The following is an 18,251-nucleotide window of genomic DNA, read 5'->3' on the forward strand; positions in this document are numbered from 1 at the left end:
TTCTAGCCTAGTAGATGATAAACCCAAAGATTTTGAAATAAAGACCCATTATTTTACAAAAACTGTTGGGAAAAATGAAAAAGTGTGGCAGAAAATCAATATAAACCAAAATCTCACACTGTATATTAAGATAAGGTCAAAATGAGTATATGTGAATTATTAAAGCATTAGAGTATGGAATAGTTTATATGTCAGTTTTATGGATAATGGAAGAATTTAGGACCAAAGAAGATATAGAGAACATTACAAGATGTTAAATAAATTATTTTTTAATTATATAAAATTAAAAAGCTTTTGCACAAACAAAACCAGTTTAACCAAAATTATAAGGAAAGCAGAAAACTGAGGGAAAATTTGTGCAACAAGTATCTCTGATAATGGCCTCATTTAACAAATATAGAGAATTGAATAAAATTTATAAAAAATTCAAGTCATTCCCCTATTGATATTTTATGAAAGAATATGAAAATGCAACTTTCAAAGAAATCAAAGCTATCTATAGTCACATGAAAAAATGCTTTAAATCACTATTAATCAGAGAAATGCAAATGAAAGTAACTGAGTTGTTACCTCATACCTATCAGAGGAGCAGATAGGACAAAAAAGGAAAATGATAAATATTGGAGGAGATGTGGGAAAATTGGAGTTGGTAGAGTTATGAACTGATACAATCATTCTTGAGAACATTTTGGAACTATGATTAAAAGGCTGTAAAATTCTATAAACTCTTTGATCCAGCAGTACCACTGCTGGGTCATACCAAAAGACATCCAAATACCAAAAGCATCCAAAAAAATGGAAAAAGACCTATTTATACAAAAATATTTATAGTAACTCTTTTTCTGGTGCTTAAGACTTGAAAATCAGAGGGATGCCCATCAACTGGGTAATAGCTAAACAAACTGGTATATGATTGTAATGAAATAAGAAAGGACAAGCAGGATGATTTCAGAAGAACTTAAAAATACTTATATGAATTGATGCATAATGAAGTGACCAGAAGCAGGAGAATGTACATAGTAACAGCAATATTGTTTAATGAAGAATTGTGAATGACAGCTATTCTTGGCAAAACAATAATCAAAGACAATCTCAAAGGACTAATGATCAAGCATACTATATGCCTCCAGAGAAAGAACTGATATTGATTGTATATAGAGAAGCATGCTACTTTTCTTTTAATTTCCCCATTTTATTTGAATCTTCTTGTACAAAATGACTAATTTGGAAATATTTAACATAACTTCACATTATAACCAATAGCTTAATATCTCTGGGTAGAAGGGAATGGAATTTGGAATTCAAAACTTTAAAAATGTTTAAAAAAATTCTAAAATAGTATGTGAATTTATTATATGAATATATATATTATATATCTTAAAAGCACTGTGTAATGGAGATCCATGATTTCTTAAAATCAAGGACTAGCATATTTACTTATTTTTGTAATGGAGAAGCACAAGATACTTCCCTAATACAAATGAAATAAATCAAGGTTATCTCTTTCTTATTATTTGACATATATAATAGAAATGCAAGAGAACAACTTCAATCACTGGCCAGGTCCAGACAAATTTATCCCTATTTACAAATCACTAGAAAGCTCTAGAGAATTAGCAAAGAACTGAGATATTTAGTAGCTTTAATAAAGTAGCAGTATAGACAAACAAATTCATAAAATCATCAACATTTTTATACAGTACTGGCAAAAATCAGGAATAATCAATAGTGAAAGAAATTCCACTTAAAGTAGTTACAAAATACATAAAATACCAGAGTTAACCTTCCAACACACACACACACACACACACGCACATGCACTCAACCCCTTCCCCACAAAATTTGTATAGAGCTACAATATACTTGTTACAGATCTAAAGGGAGACTTGAATAATTAAAGAGAGAGCCATTGATCATCATTACACTATGCCAATATAATAAAAATAAACATTTCAATTATTTGTAGACTTATTGCTAAATTAATTAAATTTCAAGAGGGCTATTTTATAGAACTAATTAAAATGAAAAAAAATCAATTCTTTCTTTGGAAACTATTTGGAACTATTATTATTTAGTTTTGGGAGCTAGGCGGAGACAGAGGGGTTAAATAGACCATATAAGCAAGAAACAGAAGCAGTCAAATGAGGACTAAGAAACAGTTATTGGATTTAGCAATTAAGAGATAATTACTGACTTTGTCAGAAAGCAGTTTCAATTGAATGTCCTTATGTGAGAAGTCAGATTAAGTGAGTGAAAAATGAGTGGGACATGCAGAAATGAAGGCATTGAATATAGATTGAGTCAGTTTCTTTTTGTCTTTTAAGTCTGAAAATGAAGAGAAATGTGGACAACATAGGATGACAGTTTGAATATACAACAAGATTAAGTGCAGATTTTTTAAAGATGGGAAGATCTGAGCATATTTGCCAACAGCAATGTTAGTCAATAAAGGATTATAGAGTGATAATTCAGGGGACAAGGAATTAGGATCATAGTCACAAGTAATGGAATAGGCTTTGAAAAGATGAAAGACAACCCTTCTAGAAAACTAGAGCCAAAGAAAGACTAGGCTATATTTAATTTTTTTTTGGAGGGATGAGGAAATGGATAGAAGAGAGGAGATTTAGAATTATGGAGGACATAGAGCTCTAAATGGATGTTCTCAATTTTTTTGGTAAGGTATGAGAGGAGATCTTCCAAAAGCAAATGGAGAGGAGATAATGGATTAACTTGGAGACAGAAGAAATATGCTTTGGAATAGAGACTGGAAAATATGATAGAGAGTCATGGGTAAATATGGATAAGTAGAAGATGTGTAAGGGATGAGCATTATTTTTAGAAGAGATGAGACACAGGGAATGATGGAAAAATGGAAGATTATATTCAGATAAAGCATTTTCATAATTCTGGATTCTGATTACACAATACTTGTACTAGAGTGTACTGGAATGAAGATCCTAATCTAGAAAGTAATCCCTTTTCAATTCAATTAATTTATATACATTCCCTGGAATATGGTCAGGTTTTTTTTTTTTTTTTGGTCATAGCAGTTTGAATCTTGGATTATTATTCAATAATTATTCTAGTTTGAAAACCTTTTGGCATTTAATTCAAAACTTTTAAGTGACCGAGTAAGACCTTCTCACTCAGTTAAAACATCAAGGTTAAAATATGGTGAAACACCCTTATATATGTATAAAATGTAAACTGCATTAGTCTCACCCAAGCAGAAATTCCCTAAAGTCTCTAGAGAGAAAAACTAGAAATTATTATGATTTTGATAAACCATTTTAGATTATATTGGCCTCCTAAAGACTATCTCTTTATATGTCTGGAATTAATTCCCAAGAGAGTTTTGAACCATGTGGAACCATCTTCTCTAAAAGCAGGAATGAAGAAGCTTTTTCACACTCGTTCTGAGCATCCCTATTTTTTCACCAATCTGGAATTCCATTCTGTAGGCAGCATACAACACAAGACTGCCCCTCCTCTATCAAGCTTGGTTTCTAATCAGGTTACATATATACACCATAATTTGTTCAGTTATTCTTCTGTTGATGGCCACTTTCTTAATTTTAAATTCTTTGTAATATAATTATAATAGAATTACAATATTTCTGTATTTATGGATCTTTTCTTTTCTCTTTTTTCTTACTGAGGCAAAGGATATGTACAGTTACTTAACTTTGGAGGTAGATTGAATGCTTTCCAGAATGGTTGGACAAATCGATAGCTGCGTCAATAGCATATTAATATGTTTCTCTTTCCATAGACCTTCTGACATTTTTCATTTTGGGGAACATTTTTTGTCAACCTGATTGGTTTGAAGTAGAAAACTCATAGTTGTTAATTTGCATTTCTCCTATTATTACTGATTTGGAGAATTTGTTCATGTAGTTTTTGATAGTTTGCCTTTTCTTTTTTTCTTTAGAGAACTGCTTACTATTTCTTTTGACCATTTATCTGTTGGCAAAGGCTATTTTTCTTATATATTTAAATCTCATCCCTATATATTTTATTATCACTCCATTAAAAGAGAAATTTGCAACAGATTCCCCTCTCTCAAGTTAATTTTTTTCTTCTCATTTTAATTATACATATTTTTATGTGTATGAAGTTTTTCAGTTTTATGTCACCAAAATTGAACATCTTATCTCTCATGACTCTTTACATATCTTATTTGGTTAATAATTTTTTCCATATCTATAGTTATAAAATTTTTCTCATCTTTTGCTCCTTTATGTTGTGGTCTTTTATGTTGGTATATAATTGGTATATGATATGCGATGTTTTTCTAAATCTAACATCTTTTAAAATACTTTCCCGTTTCCCCAGTGATTTTTGTCAAATATTGGGTCCTCATTCTAGTAATAGTGTCAAACACTATTCTAATATTTTGATATTAAAATCAGAATTAGAATTTGATATTAGAATTAGAATTCTAAGATTAGTATTATAGAGAAGTGCCTAGAACATTGAAAGGTTGTGACTTGTTTAGGGTTATGCAAAAAGCATATGTCAGAGACAGGAATTGAATCCATGTCTTCCTGACTTCAAGACCGCATGAATATATAAATTAATTTAGGCAGTATTATAATTTTCATTTTATTAGCATGTCCCAAACAGGAACAATTAATATTTCTATAATGTTTTTAGCTCTGTTTTTAATTTTTGTGGAGAGTACTTTGTAATTGGATTCATATAATTCCTTGTGTCTTGGTTAGTGAACTTCCAAATATTTCATAAAATCTGAAGTTTTTTCTAGCTATTTTTATTTATTTATTTTTAACTTAAAACATTTTTGATTTTTAAAATTTTTAAAAATTATTTTTAACTTATAGCTTTTTATTTACAAAACATATGCATGGGTAATTTTTCTTTTTTTTCCTTTTTTTTAATTTTTATGGAAGAATTTTATTTTATTTTATTTTATTTTTATTTTTTTTTTATTTAATAGCCTTTTATTTACAGGATATATACATGGGTAACTTTACAGCATTAACAATTGCCAAACCTCTTGTTCCAATTTTTCACCTCTTACCCCCCCTCCCCAGCCCCTCCCCTAGATGGCAGGGTGACTAGTAGATGCTAAATATATTAAAATATAAATTAGATACACAATAAGTATACCTGACCAAAACGTTATTTTGCTGTAGAAAAAGAATCAGACTCTGAAATATTGTACAATTAGCTTGTGAAGGAAATCAAAAATGCAGGTGTGCATAAATATAGGGATTGGGAATTCAATGTAATGGTTTTTAGTCATCTCCCAGAGTTCTTTTTCTGGGCATAGCTAGTTCAGTTCATTACTGCTCCATTAGAAATGATTTGGTTGATCTCGGTGCTGAGGAGGGCCTGATCCATCAGAACTGGTCATCATCTAGTATTGTTGTTGAAGTATATAATGATCTCCTGGTCCTGCTCATTTCACTCAGCATCAGTTCATGTAAGTCTCTCCAGGCCTTTCTGAAATTATCCTGTTGGTCATTTCTTACAGAACAGTAATATTCCATAATTTTCATATACCACAATTTATTCAACCATTCTCCAACTGATGGACATCCATTCAATTTCCAATTTTTAGCCACTACAAAAAGGGCTGCCACAAACATTCGTGCACATACAGGTCCCTTTCCCTTCTTTATAATCTCTTTGGGATATAATCCCAGTAGTAACACTGCTGGATCAAAGGGTATGCACAGTTTGATAACTTTTGAGCATAGTTCAAACTACTCTCCAAAATGGTTGGATTCTTTCACAACTCCACCAACAATGGATCACTGTCCCAGTTTTCCTGCATCCCCTCCAACAATCATAATTATTTTTCCTGTCATCTTAGCCAATCTGACAGGTGTGTAGTGGTATCTTAGAGTTGTCTTAATTTGCATTTCTCTGATTAATAATGACTTGGAGCATCTTTTCATATGACTAGAAATAGTTTCAATTTCTTCATCTGAGAATTGTCTGTTCATATCCTTTGACCATTTGTCAATTGGAGAATGGCTTGATTTTTTATAAATTAGAGTTAATTCTCTATATATTTTGGAAATGAGGCCTTTATCAGAACCTTTGACTGTAAAAATATTTTCCCAGTTTATTGCTTCCCTTCTAATCTTGTCTGCATTAGTTTTGTTTGTACAAAAACTTTTCAGTTTGGTATAATTGAAATTTTCTATTTTGTGATCAGTAATGATCTCTAATTCTGCTTTGGTCATAAAGACCTTCCATGGGTAATTTTTCAACACTGACCTTTGCAAACCTTCTGTTCCAACTTTTCCCCTCCTTCCCTCCACTCCCTCCCCTTGATGGTGGGTAGTCCAATACATGTTAAATATGTAAAACATTTTTGAATTCTAAATTCTTTTTCTATTTCCAGGTCCTCCCCAACCCATTGAGAAGGCAAGCAATGTGGTATAAATTATTCACATGAAGTCATGCAAATCATACTTTCATATTAGTCACATTGCAAAAAAAAAAGGCAAGAAAAATAATGTTTAAAAGTGTGAAATCTTTTCACATTTCAAGAGTTCTCGCTGGAGGTGGACAGCATTTTACAACATATATTCTTCAGAATTGTCTTGGATCTTTGTAATGTTCAGAGTAGCTGCCTTTCGCAGTTGATCATTGTTACAATATAGTTTTTACTGTGTACAATGTTCTGATTCTACTCCCTTTACTTTGCAGCAGTTCATATAAATCTTGCCAGGTTTTTCTGAAACTATCTCCCTCAACATTTCTTAAAGCGTAATAGTGTTACATTACCATAATATTCCACAACTTGTTCAGCCAGTCCCCTGATATGAGCATCCCCTCAATTTCTAATTCTTTGCCACCACAAAAAGAATCTGCAATCATTTTGAATGGAACTTCTCTCTCTTTTTTTTTCTTTTCTTAGTTGACAGTATCTAGAAAAGCTGAGCATTTTGCTGTTTTATTTTATATCCTACTACTTTCCCAAAGTTAGCTTTTAGCTGAATCAATTAATTTTTAGTTGAATCTCTAGGATTCTCCCAGTTTATCAGCATGCAACCTTTAAAAACTATTAATTTTGTTTCATTTCCCCCACGTTTATTCCTTCAGTTTCTTTTTCTTATCTTATGGCTGTAGTTAGCCTTTCTAACACTATGTTAAATGATTGTGAAGATAGTGGTTATCTTTATATTGACCACTAAACTTACTGGGAAGTTCTTCAGCATTTCTGAATAATGCTGATGATTCAGACAATACTGCTCTTTGATTATAGATAATTGTCATTTGCCACATTAAAGAAAAGTTCATTTGTCCCTATGCTTTTTGATTTTTTTTGACAGGTACTATATTTTGTCAAAAAATTTTTCTGTATTTATTAATAAATTCATGTGATTTTTATTCTTTTTGTCATGAATATGGTGTATGACATCTATAACTTTTAAAATATTGAATCAAAGCTGATTTTTTGGCATATAGCCTAGTGATAGCATATGATCTTTTAAGTATGTTGCTATAATCTTTGCACTAATATTTTACTCCATAATTTTAAGTTAATATTCATGGGAATTTTGCAGCCCAAACAGAGTGATTCCAGCTCCTAAATATGTACTCTATGGTCAGAGAGACTAGTTTCAGATGACCTTGAAACTTTTTACCTGAACACAGTGGTCTATCTGCTCTCAGGTATAGACAAGTGCAGACTTGAGGGGTCCCTGGAGTGTCTCTGAGACACTCTCACAGGGGTTTTGTTTTGTTTTACTTTTTGTTTATGCTAGCTTTTCTTATGGGATCCCTTTTCCAATGCCCACAGATTTCTGGTTATCTTTTTTCATGGAGTCCTACGCTGGATTAAGACACTACTATATTTCTCTTTGGATTTCTTGATGAATATCTGATATGATTCTCTTTTTAGATCATTGCTAGAGGACATGTATGAGAACTGGACTCCTCTGTGACTGTTCTTAAAGCCATCTTAATTGCACACATCCCAGCTTGGTTGTTGACTTGATTATTGCCCTCTGGATGGAAAAATGTGGTGGCCAAATCTTTGGTCCCTGGGCCAATTTGGTGGTAAGGGACTGGTCCAGATGTCCAGATGGCAAGAGCTCTGATACCTCAGCTGCTTTTTAGTTATGGAGATCTGAGGCAATGGATTTGCTCTCTTTCCCTTTTTAGTAGGGACAATTGTGCCCTAGTCTCTAGCTGTGAGGTTGATTTGATCATCCCCTCCTGGGTGGAAGGGCATGAAGTAAATGTGGAGTCCTACTCCAGTCTGGGTGGTCTGGTAGTCTGCTGTTAAGGGGCTGATTTAGATGGATACATGGCAAAAGACCTTGTCATTAATGATTTGGTATCCATTTCAAAGGGGATTCTTCAAAATTTGTGCTCATCCCTGTGCTGTTTAACATTTTATCAATGATTTGTATAACACCAAGATACCTTGCTTATTATCATGATACAAAGCTAACATCCTAGATGATAGAATCAGGATTTTAAAAAAATCAATAGGTTATAAATTGGAGAAAACTGAACAAGATAAAATGTAATAAACATAATGTCTTTAAACTTGTGTAAGAACAGCTTGAATGTATACTTTGATTGTAAGTATGTAGAATGCCCAAGATTCTTTGGAAATTAACATTGGGAAAATAATAAGAGTGGACCATTGGATTATAGAATTAGAATTGGAAGGGACCTTAGAGATCATGTTGTCTAAATGCCTCATTTTTTTTTTGTAGAATTCTCTAATATATATATATATATATGTATATATATATAAAATTTTTTATTATAGCTTTTTATTTATAAGTTATATGCATGGGTAATTTTACAGCATTGACAATTGCCAAACCTTTTGTTCCAATTTTTTCCCTCCTTCTCCCCCACCCCCTCCCCTAGATGGCAGGATGACTAATACATGTTAAATATGTTAAAATATAAATTAAATACAATATAAGTATACATGTCCTAATAGTTATTTTGCTGTACAAAAAGAATCAGACTTTGAAATAGTGTACTATTAGCCTGTGAAGGAATGCAGGAGGACAAAAATAGAGGGATTGGGAATTCTATGTAATGGTTCATAATCTTCTCCCAGAGTTCTTTCTCTGGGTGTAGCTGGTTCAGTTAATGAACTGCTCTATTGGAACTGATTTGGTTCATCTCATTGTTGAAGAGAGCCACATCCATCAGAATTGATCACCATATAGTATTGTTGTTGAAGTGTATAATGATCTCCTGGTCCTGCTCATTTCACTCAGCATCAGTTTATGCAAGTCTCTCCAGGTCTTTCCGAAATCATCCTGCTGGTCATTTCTTACCAAACAATAATTAAATGCCTCATTTTACAGACCCAGGGGTAAAAGACATGGCATCAGGTTCCCAATGGAATATTTAGCAGAGTCCAGATTGTTTTTACTTCATACAGAGGAGGGAAGGAAGTAACAGTGGAGAGTGATGAGAGTATAAGAATGCTTATGTCCTGCTAGGGTTTTAGAATTTGAGCTATCTTTTCTACTCTTACCAAAGTCAGATGTTGCATACTGATATAGCATGAGACAGTGCTAAGAGATTTCATTGCTTATGTTGGTGCCTGATTTGAAGGGCTCTAATAGTTTGCATTCTTCTATATCCTTGGAAAGGCATTTAGGTGGCACCATAGTGCACAGAATTTTGAACCTGAAGTTAGGAAAACCTGGAGGTCAAATTTGACCTTAGACATTTACTAGCTGGACAAGTTACTTAAATTCTGTTTGACTTAATCCACTGGAGAAGGATATGACAAACCACTCCAGTATCTTTGCCAAGAAAACCTCATGGATATTATAGAGTTATGAAGAGTCAGACATGACTGCACAACCATAAAAGACAGACCTTGGAAAATTTTCCTTTCTTCACATTTTTTTTCTTTTGAACCTTTGTAATATTCCCACCCCATCCCCCTCATTCCCCATAGTATTTTTTCCCAATTATATATAAAGAAACTTTTCAGCATTCATTTTTATAAGATTTTGAGTTCTAAATTTTTCTTCCTTCCTCCCTCCTGCCCCTCTCCAAAGCAGCAAGCAATCAGATATAGGTAATTCATGTACAAACATATTAATCATCTTTCCACATGAATCATGTTGTGAAAGTTTCTTTCACATTTTTGTAAAGTCTAGGAAATGATTTCCTAATGTGGAAATGCCCTTGTTCTTTCATAATGAGCAAGGCCTTTTTCAAAACTCATCTCCCATTGTTTTCTTATCTTATCCAGAAAGAGACCTTCATGTTACTTCCTAGGAATCTCCTCACTATGTTGTCTATACTTTGGCCATCATCTTCATTTGTCCTCATTTAATTTTGAACTCCCTTCCTGGGTTTTGTCTTCCCTATATTTCTTCATCTCTCTGGCCATCTTTAAACTAGGCCACCACCAGTAAACTCTCTTCCCTTTTTCCTAATCTCTTTATATATTGTTTTCACTTATTAGAATATAATTTCCTTGAGGGCAGGAACTCTTTGCTTGTTCATATTTGTATCCCTAGTGCTTAGCACCATATCTGATAAATAGGAAGTACATACACAATACATGTTCTATCTAGCTATGATCTGTCTGTTTATCGTCTGTTTTTGTCTATTTGTCTCCTAGATTTTGAGTGCTCTGAGATAGTAGCTTAGTCAAGAACTCTTGATTTTTGGCACCCTATTAATTAAGTGTAAAGGAGGGAGTGAGAGCAAGAGAGTCTTGACTTGGGAGGTGTCCTCTGTCTGCTGCATTTTGAATATTATATGTTTTGCTTCCTAATTGGAGTAAAATATTTATTTATTTATATTTGACATGAGACAGACCTAAGTGAATTTTAGTGACTGAGTCTAAGAGGAGAAAGTTTCCAGTGAGTTAGATGCGGAACTAATGTGGAGTACCTTGAATTCAGGCCTTGATCAGAATTTCAGGAAGAAATAAGAAAAAAAGAGAGTTACCAAAAATGCTTATACAAACTTACAAATACAAGATAGCAGAGGTGTGACCAAATAGCAATTTCTGTGAAAACTTGGAGATTTTAGTGAACTTCAAGTTCAAAATGAATCAATATGCCAAAGAAACCAAGAACATAGTACAACTTTTGAATGAATGAAAAATTTTAAGGTGTTTATTAAATGCTTAGTATGTGCCAGGCACTGTGTTAAGCATTATGGATACAAATAAAAAGCTAAGACAATTCCTGTCGTCAAGGAGCTTACTCTCTAAAAAGAGAAGACCATAGATCTAGAGGATTTTGGAGGAATGTTTTGGTTAGGGAGATCAGAAAGAATGGTGATTTGAGGGCAAATGGTTGTCATGTTCTTTACAGCGATATTAGGGTTGATTTAATTATTGTTCTCGGAGATAGAGTTGGAAAAAGGAAAGAATGGAGAAGAAGGGGGGAAAAAAGTGTGTTCTCAGCAATATATCATAGTGATGGGTAGGAAGTGGTATGGTGAGTATGAGAACAGAATGAATATAATATGGTGAACTGTTCACCAATCAGAACTCAGAGTTATAGGGGTGGAACTTAGCTTCTGGTCCAAGGTGGAAGCCAGAGATAGAGGGGAATGGAGATGATTTAGTGTCCAGGGAAGTGAATGTGATAGTTCTTACTCTAACCAGGTCAGACACCATCTGCAGATTGGATCTGAGCACTACCCAGTATACTTTTGCAGAACTCTAGCTTAGAAAATTTTCTTTCCTTTGAACCGAAATCCATAATTCTGCAGCTTTTTCCTGTAGTTCTTTCTTTTCTCTGAGGCTAAACATAACAAATCTATTCTCTCTTCCATATGAATGCTATCATAGAAACTCAACACATCCCTTTAATATTTTCCTTCTTCATACTAAACATCCTTCAACAGGTACAAATGACACAGTTTTTAGTCTTCTCACCAGACTCAGCAACCTCATTTAAAAATCTTCATTGATATTTTTAAACATCATCTTTGTTTCCTAATATATCTGCCCTATTTTCACCTTGAGACAACCATCCCTTTAACAAAGAACTGAGTTAATCAAAACTTAGCAACAAATAAATAAAATGATAGTATATTGCTATGTTCCATCTCCATAATCTTCCACCTTAGTAAAGAAGAGAATCACATTCTCATATCTTTTTATTCGGGACCAGACTTATTCATTAAAATTATACAGCATTATTTTTATTTTTACTGTTGCTTTCCTTCTATTTACATTTTTGTAGTCAGTGTGTATATTGTTTTCCTGCTTCTACTTCCATCACTTTTTATCAGTTCTTAAAAGTTTTCTCATGGCTTCTTTTTTTCATAGTGTTCTTTTATTTGCTGTGGTTGTTCAGTTGTTTTAATCATGTTTGATTCTTCTTGACCCTTTCCAGCTCATTTTATAGATGAAGAAACTGAGGCAAACAAAGTTAAGTGACTGCCCAGAATTATACAGCTACTAAGTATCTGAGGCCAGATTTAAATTAAGGAAAATGAGTCTTCTGGACTACAATAGTAATACTCCATTACATTTAGGGCTACAGTTTGTTCCATCATTCCCTAATTGATGAACATCCATTCTGTTTCCAGTTCTTTGCTCCATCAGCTTCCTTTGGATATATAATATCTTGTCAAGGTGTTCCTTAAAGTGGGATGTCTAGAGTTACACAGTATCAGATGTGGTATAGTATTCTATAGTGGGACTATCACCTCCTTCCCTTGTCCCAGCACTGTGTTTCTACGGATATAGTGCAAGAATACATTGATTTTTTACTCATTGTCATATTCTTGACCCACCTTAAACTTATAGTCCAATGAAAACCCATTAGTCTTTAGTATAACAACTATTGTCTGGACCAATCCTTCCCTCTTCTTTTGCAATTGATTTCTTGACCACAGGTATAAGAATTTATACTTATCTCTATTAAACATCATAATATTAGATAAACCCCATCAGTCTAGCTAAGTTGTTTTGGGATGTTCATTGGGTACCACTGTGTGATATCAAGCAGGTTGTTTAATGTCTTTGAGATTCATTTTCATATCTTTAAATGAGTGATATAGGACTAGATGTTCTCAGATTCCTTCTATAAATTTTCATAAGGCTTTAGTTCTACACAGGTTATACTAATTATGGCAAATCAACCAGCAAGTGTGCCCCTGAGGTCTGGGCTCAAGGATTGGCACAAATCTGTCCCCTCTGTTGGACAAGCCATATTAAGTGTGTTCTCACTAAGGGTGGGCTAATAGCATCATTTTTTTTTTTTTTTTACTCAAAGAGTCACACATTGGTCCAAGAGCATCGTCTGTCTGAGGCTTCCGGGCCAACTATCCTACAGGTTTTCATGGGTGGTGTGGGCCTCTTGCCCAGCTTTGTAGCTCAAGACTTCTCCAGCTTCCATCAGATAAGCCTTAAAGACATGCCCTACCTCCAGATAGAGCTTCCGTCTGATACTTGGCCTAAATTAAGAGCAGGCGCCCGGCCCCAGGCACGCTGTGGCCTGTCATAGATGACAGAGGGGTGCCTCTGGATCCCTCTCACTCCCTACCCTGCAGCTGTTGCTCCCCCTCCATGCTTATTGTCATGAGCCAACGGCAATTGGCAGGGATGCCCTTCTTCCCTACCCCCTCCCACACTAAGCTGCTATGGAAGCTTTAACCTTCCCAATTGGCTTAAAACAGGCTCAGTCAGGGCTAGAAGAGATTCTGTTTTGTGCTTGGTCTATAACACTTGATTCTGATCTCAACTACTCTACCATTATGGTGCCTTTTCTTCTTCAGGCTGCCTTTGAAAGGGAGTTACAACTCCCACTAAAATATTGATGATGCTGTCTGTTGGGCAGGGCTTTGATGGGAGTTAGCTCACTGCTGAAATACAGGACAATAATGTTGTCACCTTGCTTGTCTACAGCAGTTTATAGTTTTAGAAACAATTTTGTACATTTCTTTATAATATATAGGCAGTGATGCATAGTGGGAAGGGCACTGCAATTGGGCTTAAATCCATGTTCTGTCATCTTATTTCTTGGATGACTTTAAGCAAGTCCTATCTCCTCTGTGAGCCTGTTTCTCCTTTGTATAATGAATGAATGAATGAATTTAAAGTCTTTTTTATATATCTATATATATCTACATATCTTTTAATTTCCTTGAGTTATAAGCAAGAGAGACATTATTGTCTATATTGACAAATGGAGAAATTTTTATTGCCTGAGAATGGTGACATACTATTTTTTAAAATTTAATTTTTTTTGTTATAGTTTAAATTCTGAACTTTCTCCTTCCCTACCCACACAATGCTAGAGAAGGCCATCATTTGACAAAAGATGTGTATGTGTATATAAAACCAAACTATGCATACTTCTATTTATCAGTTCTTTCTCTGGAAGTGGATAGCATCTTCCTTCATGGGTCTTTTGTAGTTTATTTGAATATTTATATTTCTCAGAATAACTTAGTTGTTCACAGTTATTCTTTTTTTAATAGCTTTTTATTTACAAATATATGCATAGGTAATTTTTCAGCATTGACAATTGCAAATCCTTTTGTTTCAACTTTTTCCCTCTTTCTCCTTTCCCCCAGATGGCAGGTTGACCAATACATGTTAAATATGTTAAAGTATAAGTTAAATACAATATATATATACATCACAGTTATTCTTTGAACAATATTGCCGTTATCCTACAAAACATTCTCTCATTTCTGTTCATTTAATTCTTCACCATTTCATGCAAATTTTTCCTCGTTTTTCCAAAACCAACCCAGCTTATCATTTTTTAACAGTATACTGGCAACTTACTATTAATAATAATAGTTAGCATTTGCATGGTGGTGCCTGAAGGATTATCAAGTTTTTAACAAATATAATCTCATTTTATCCTCACAGCAACTCTAGGAGGTAGATTCCATTATTATTTGCATTTTACAGATGAGAAAACTGATACAGATATAGGTTAGTGACTTGCCTAGGGTCACACAGCTAGTAATTATCTGAATCTGGATTTGATTTCAGTCTTCCAGTCTCAAAGTTCAGTGTTCTATCCACTGTATCACTTTGTGACAGAATAGAAGATTTGAGTTTGCTGACATTTGTCAACCATGTGGTCTTGGGAAGTTAAGTGAAATCTTTATACCTCGATTTTGGGGATAATAATAGTTTTGCTACATACTTCAAAGAGTAATTTTGAGAAAAATCACTTTGAAAGACTTTAACTATAAAATATTGTATTCATTGGTCTTAGGTAAATCACGTGACCATTAGTTAGTAGTAGAAGGTTGGGACTAGAGCTCATACTCTTGTCATGGAGAGCCTGGCCACGAGAGAGGGTCCCGTTTTTAGCATTAGCACATGCTCAGATTTGCCATTCAGGGTGGGTAGAGCACATCTGATATTTTCTGCCTGATTCCAATATACTTTTTCTTTCCAATAATGATGTGAGTCACCAGTCAGGGGAGGAGCAGCAACTGCCTTTTCTCCTCCCCCATTTGTCAAATGGGTGTGATTGTATTGACTATTTTCTTTTGACTCTCTTTATATTTTTTCTTTTATTATCGTAAATGAATGAGTATCTAGAGATAGGACTGACCAAGTGATAACTTGTGACCTTCAGGACATCAGAAGAGCCATCAGAAGTCACCTAGCAACCAGAACTGGTAGCAAAGACAATTGGATCCAATAGTAGCAGCAATTAAGCCCAGTGAGAGGATCCAGAAAAACAGATGAGCAAATATCAACTGAATGATCCATCCCAACTTGATTTATCCATCAGCTGAGATGCCTTGCTTCCCAAGGAACCAACCCAACTAAACAAGGTTGTAGTTCATCTATTGCTTAGACCTTGCCCTGAAATAAATTTGGTAGAGACTCTTAGCCCACTCTTTCCAATAACTATATGTGCAGAGGAGAGAATATATTCCTTGTTTGGGGGTGGTGTTTTGTAACTTCTGTCCTGATTATTTCTTTGTAAAAACTAATTGATGTTAACTAATTGATTGATATTAGGAAGGACACCAGATGGGTCTCATAAGAGATTCTAATAGAAACTTCAACTCCTCAGAGTTACTTCTAGAAATCACGGGAGTAAAAGAAGTCTTTTGCCTTGTAGAGTCCCAACCTGAGAGCTATACTTGGGAAAGTAAGCAAAAAAATGATGCTATACCCTTTCCACAAAACCATAATCCTAGGCAAGATAGATCAGACAGAGTATATCCCTATTATTCTTTGGGGCAACTTGTACATAATTCCTTTTAGGAGATAGAAAGTTTAGAGCAGTTGTATTAAACTCAAATAGAAGCAGATCTCATATTGACTTAGAAAACCACAAATTAAATTGTGTTATATTTTTATTTATTTTGTTAAAAATTTCCCTATTACATTTAAATTTTCTTGGGACATTGAGTTTGACATTTGACACTTCTGATTTAGAGTAGTATCATGACCAATGACATGTTATACTACTTTTCTGCAATGACAATAGAAACTTAGATCGACTCACAGAGCATATGGAGCACTAGAAGATGCTTTATATTTTTATATTCAGAGCTTATTCCTTAATTAAATTCCTTAATTTTCATAGGAGGAAACTGAAGCCCAGAGAACTTAGGTGATTTGCCAAAGATCATGGAAAACATAACTGGTTGTTATAGCACATCTTCTTGGAAGGAAGACCAGAAAGTATAAAGAAACTGGAGAGGATTCCTCTATCCTTATTTAATTCCAAATGCTGTCTCTGTATATTTTTGGTCCACTTTGACTTCAGTGGAAGGAGCTGCCAACGCTGACAATTCTATCAATGCCTATTTCAAATCCTTTTCTTAAACAGTTTCATGGAAAAATATGTCATGAATCTGTTCTGCAGTTTCACCACTTGCCAAAGGGAGTACAGTAGAATGGAAAGGACATTAGATTTGGAATCAAAAGCTTTGTGTCCATGTCCTGGCTCTGTCATATATCAGCTGTTATTTGGGGCGAATGACTGAAGCTCTTTGAAAGTTTCTCCATTTGTAAAACAGGAATAATAATACTAACTAATCTTGTCTTTCTGTCTTACAGGATTGTTTCAAGGGAAGTCTTTTGCTGTGTAAACCTTGAAGTACCATAGAAATGAGAGTGACATTATCTCTTAGGTTGTGCTTGACTCCTTTCTATTGCATTAAAAAAGAGTCATCTTGTTTTGACCTCAGAGGAAGAAGACCACTGGCAAGACATTTTTGATCAGGAAAAGAAGCTGATCATTTCACTCTCTCCCTTCTTCTGACTCCCTAGGTTCTTTTCCTTCCAAAGCTCTCTCATACTCTACTGTTTGTCAGATGTGTTCACTCCAATGAGCAATGCTTGTGTATATAGTGTCTTTCTGTCTTGTATATTTTAGCTAGGAGCCTCCAGGCTTCTTGTAAAGTCCTGACAAGGGAAATCCCATAATGAAGGATTTCACGGAGCTCTACAGACTGAAGGGGGTTTTTCTTCCCATCTGTCATTTTACTTTAAGCCTTGACCTCTCTGTTCCCATGTAAGGCAGTGCTGGAGAAGAGGTCTGAACGCGGTAACCAAATGGTTGGTCTTGGCCCCCTTGAATTCTCTGCTGTGTGAACTGGAGCAATTTGCCAGAGGTCCTCATGATACTGAAATAGGAGAGGAAAAGGAAGCATAAAAACTGTCCTTCTCAGGGTCTGTTTCAAAAAGGACATACCTAAGGTTAAAAGATGATAAATGCTAACACTGGAAAGGACCTTAGAGTTCCGTTAGTCCACACCCCATTTTTGGAAATAAGAAAATTGAAGCTCAGAGCAGAAATGGACTTTTTCAAGGTCACAAATCCAGTCGTATGTTTGGGAAGCAGCACTGATTAAAGATCAGGGAATTTTGAAGCTTCCCTTTTGTGGATCCCTTCTAGCATTGAGAGGCTCTGTTTTTATGCTCATTTCTGTTTATTGTTTTGTTCTGATTCAATGATAGAATGCTGGGCCCAAAGTCAAGAAGACTTATCTTTTCTCAGACACGTACTAACTGTGTGACTTTGGGCAAGTCACCAAACCCTGTTTAGCTCAGTTTCCTTATCTACCACATGAGAAGGAAATGGCAAACCACTCTATCTTTGCCATACATACACACACACACATGCTCACACACATATATACACATATATGTTTGCATGTGTACATACACATAGTCATAAATATATACATATACAAACTCATGCTCACATGCATGTACACACATATATGTGTATGTACATACATATACTCACATATATATATATATATATATAATATGTATACATACATATACACAAATATATTTTTATATATCT

At 34.4% G+C, this 18,251-nt stretch overlaps 1 long non-coding RNA gene across 2 annotated transcripts in view; it reads left to right on the forward strand.

Annotated features, from left to right (window-relative positions):
* The window catches only part of LOC116419374, a 60,190-nt gene extending 42,214 nt beyond the window's left edge, over positions 1-17,976 (forward strand). For both annotated transcript variants that reach the window (XR_004229670.1, XR_004229671.1), the window contains 2 exons: positions 15,552-15,753; positions 16,994-17,976. This is a non-coding gene — a long non-coding RNA (uncharacterized LOC116419374). The remainder of the gene's footprint in view (positions 1-15,551; positions 15,754-16,993) is intronic.
* Positions 17,977-18,251: the final 275 nt, after the last annotated feature.

This window comes from Sarcophilus harrisii, chromosome 5, assembly GCF_902635505.1.
Source record: "Sarcophilus harrisii chromosome 5, mSarHar1.11, whole genome shotgun sequence".
Taxonomy (NCBI): domain Eukaryota; kingdom Metazoa; phylum Chordata; class Mammalia; order Dasyuromorphia; family Dasyuridae; genus Sarcophilus; species Sarcophilus harrisii.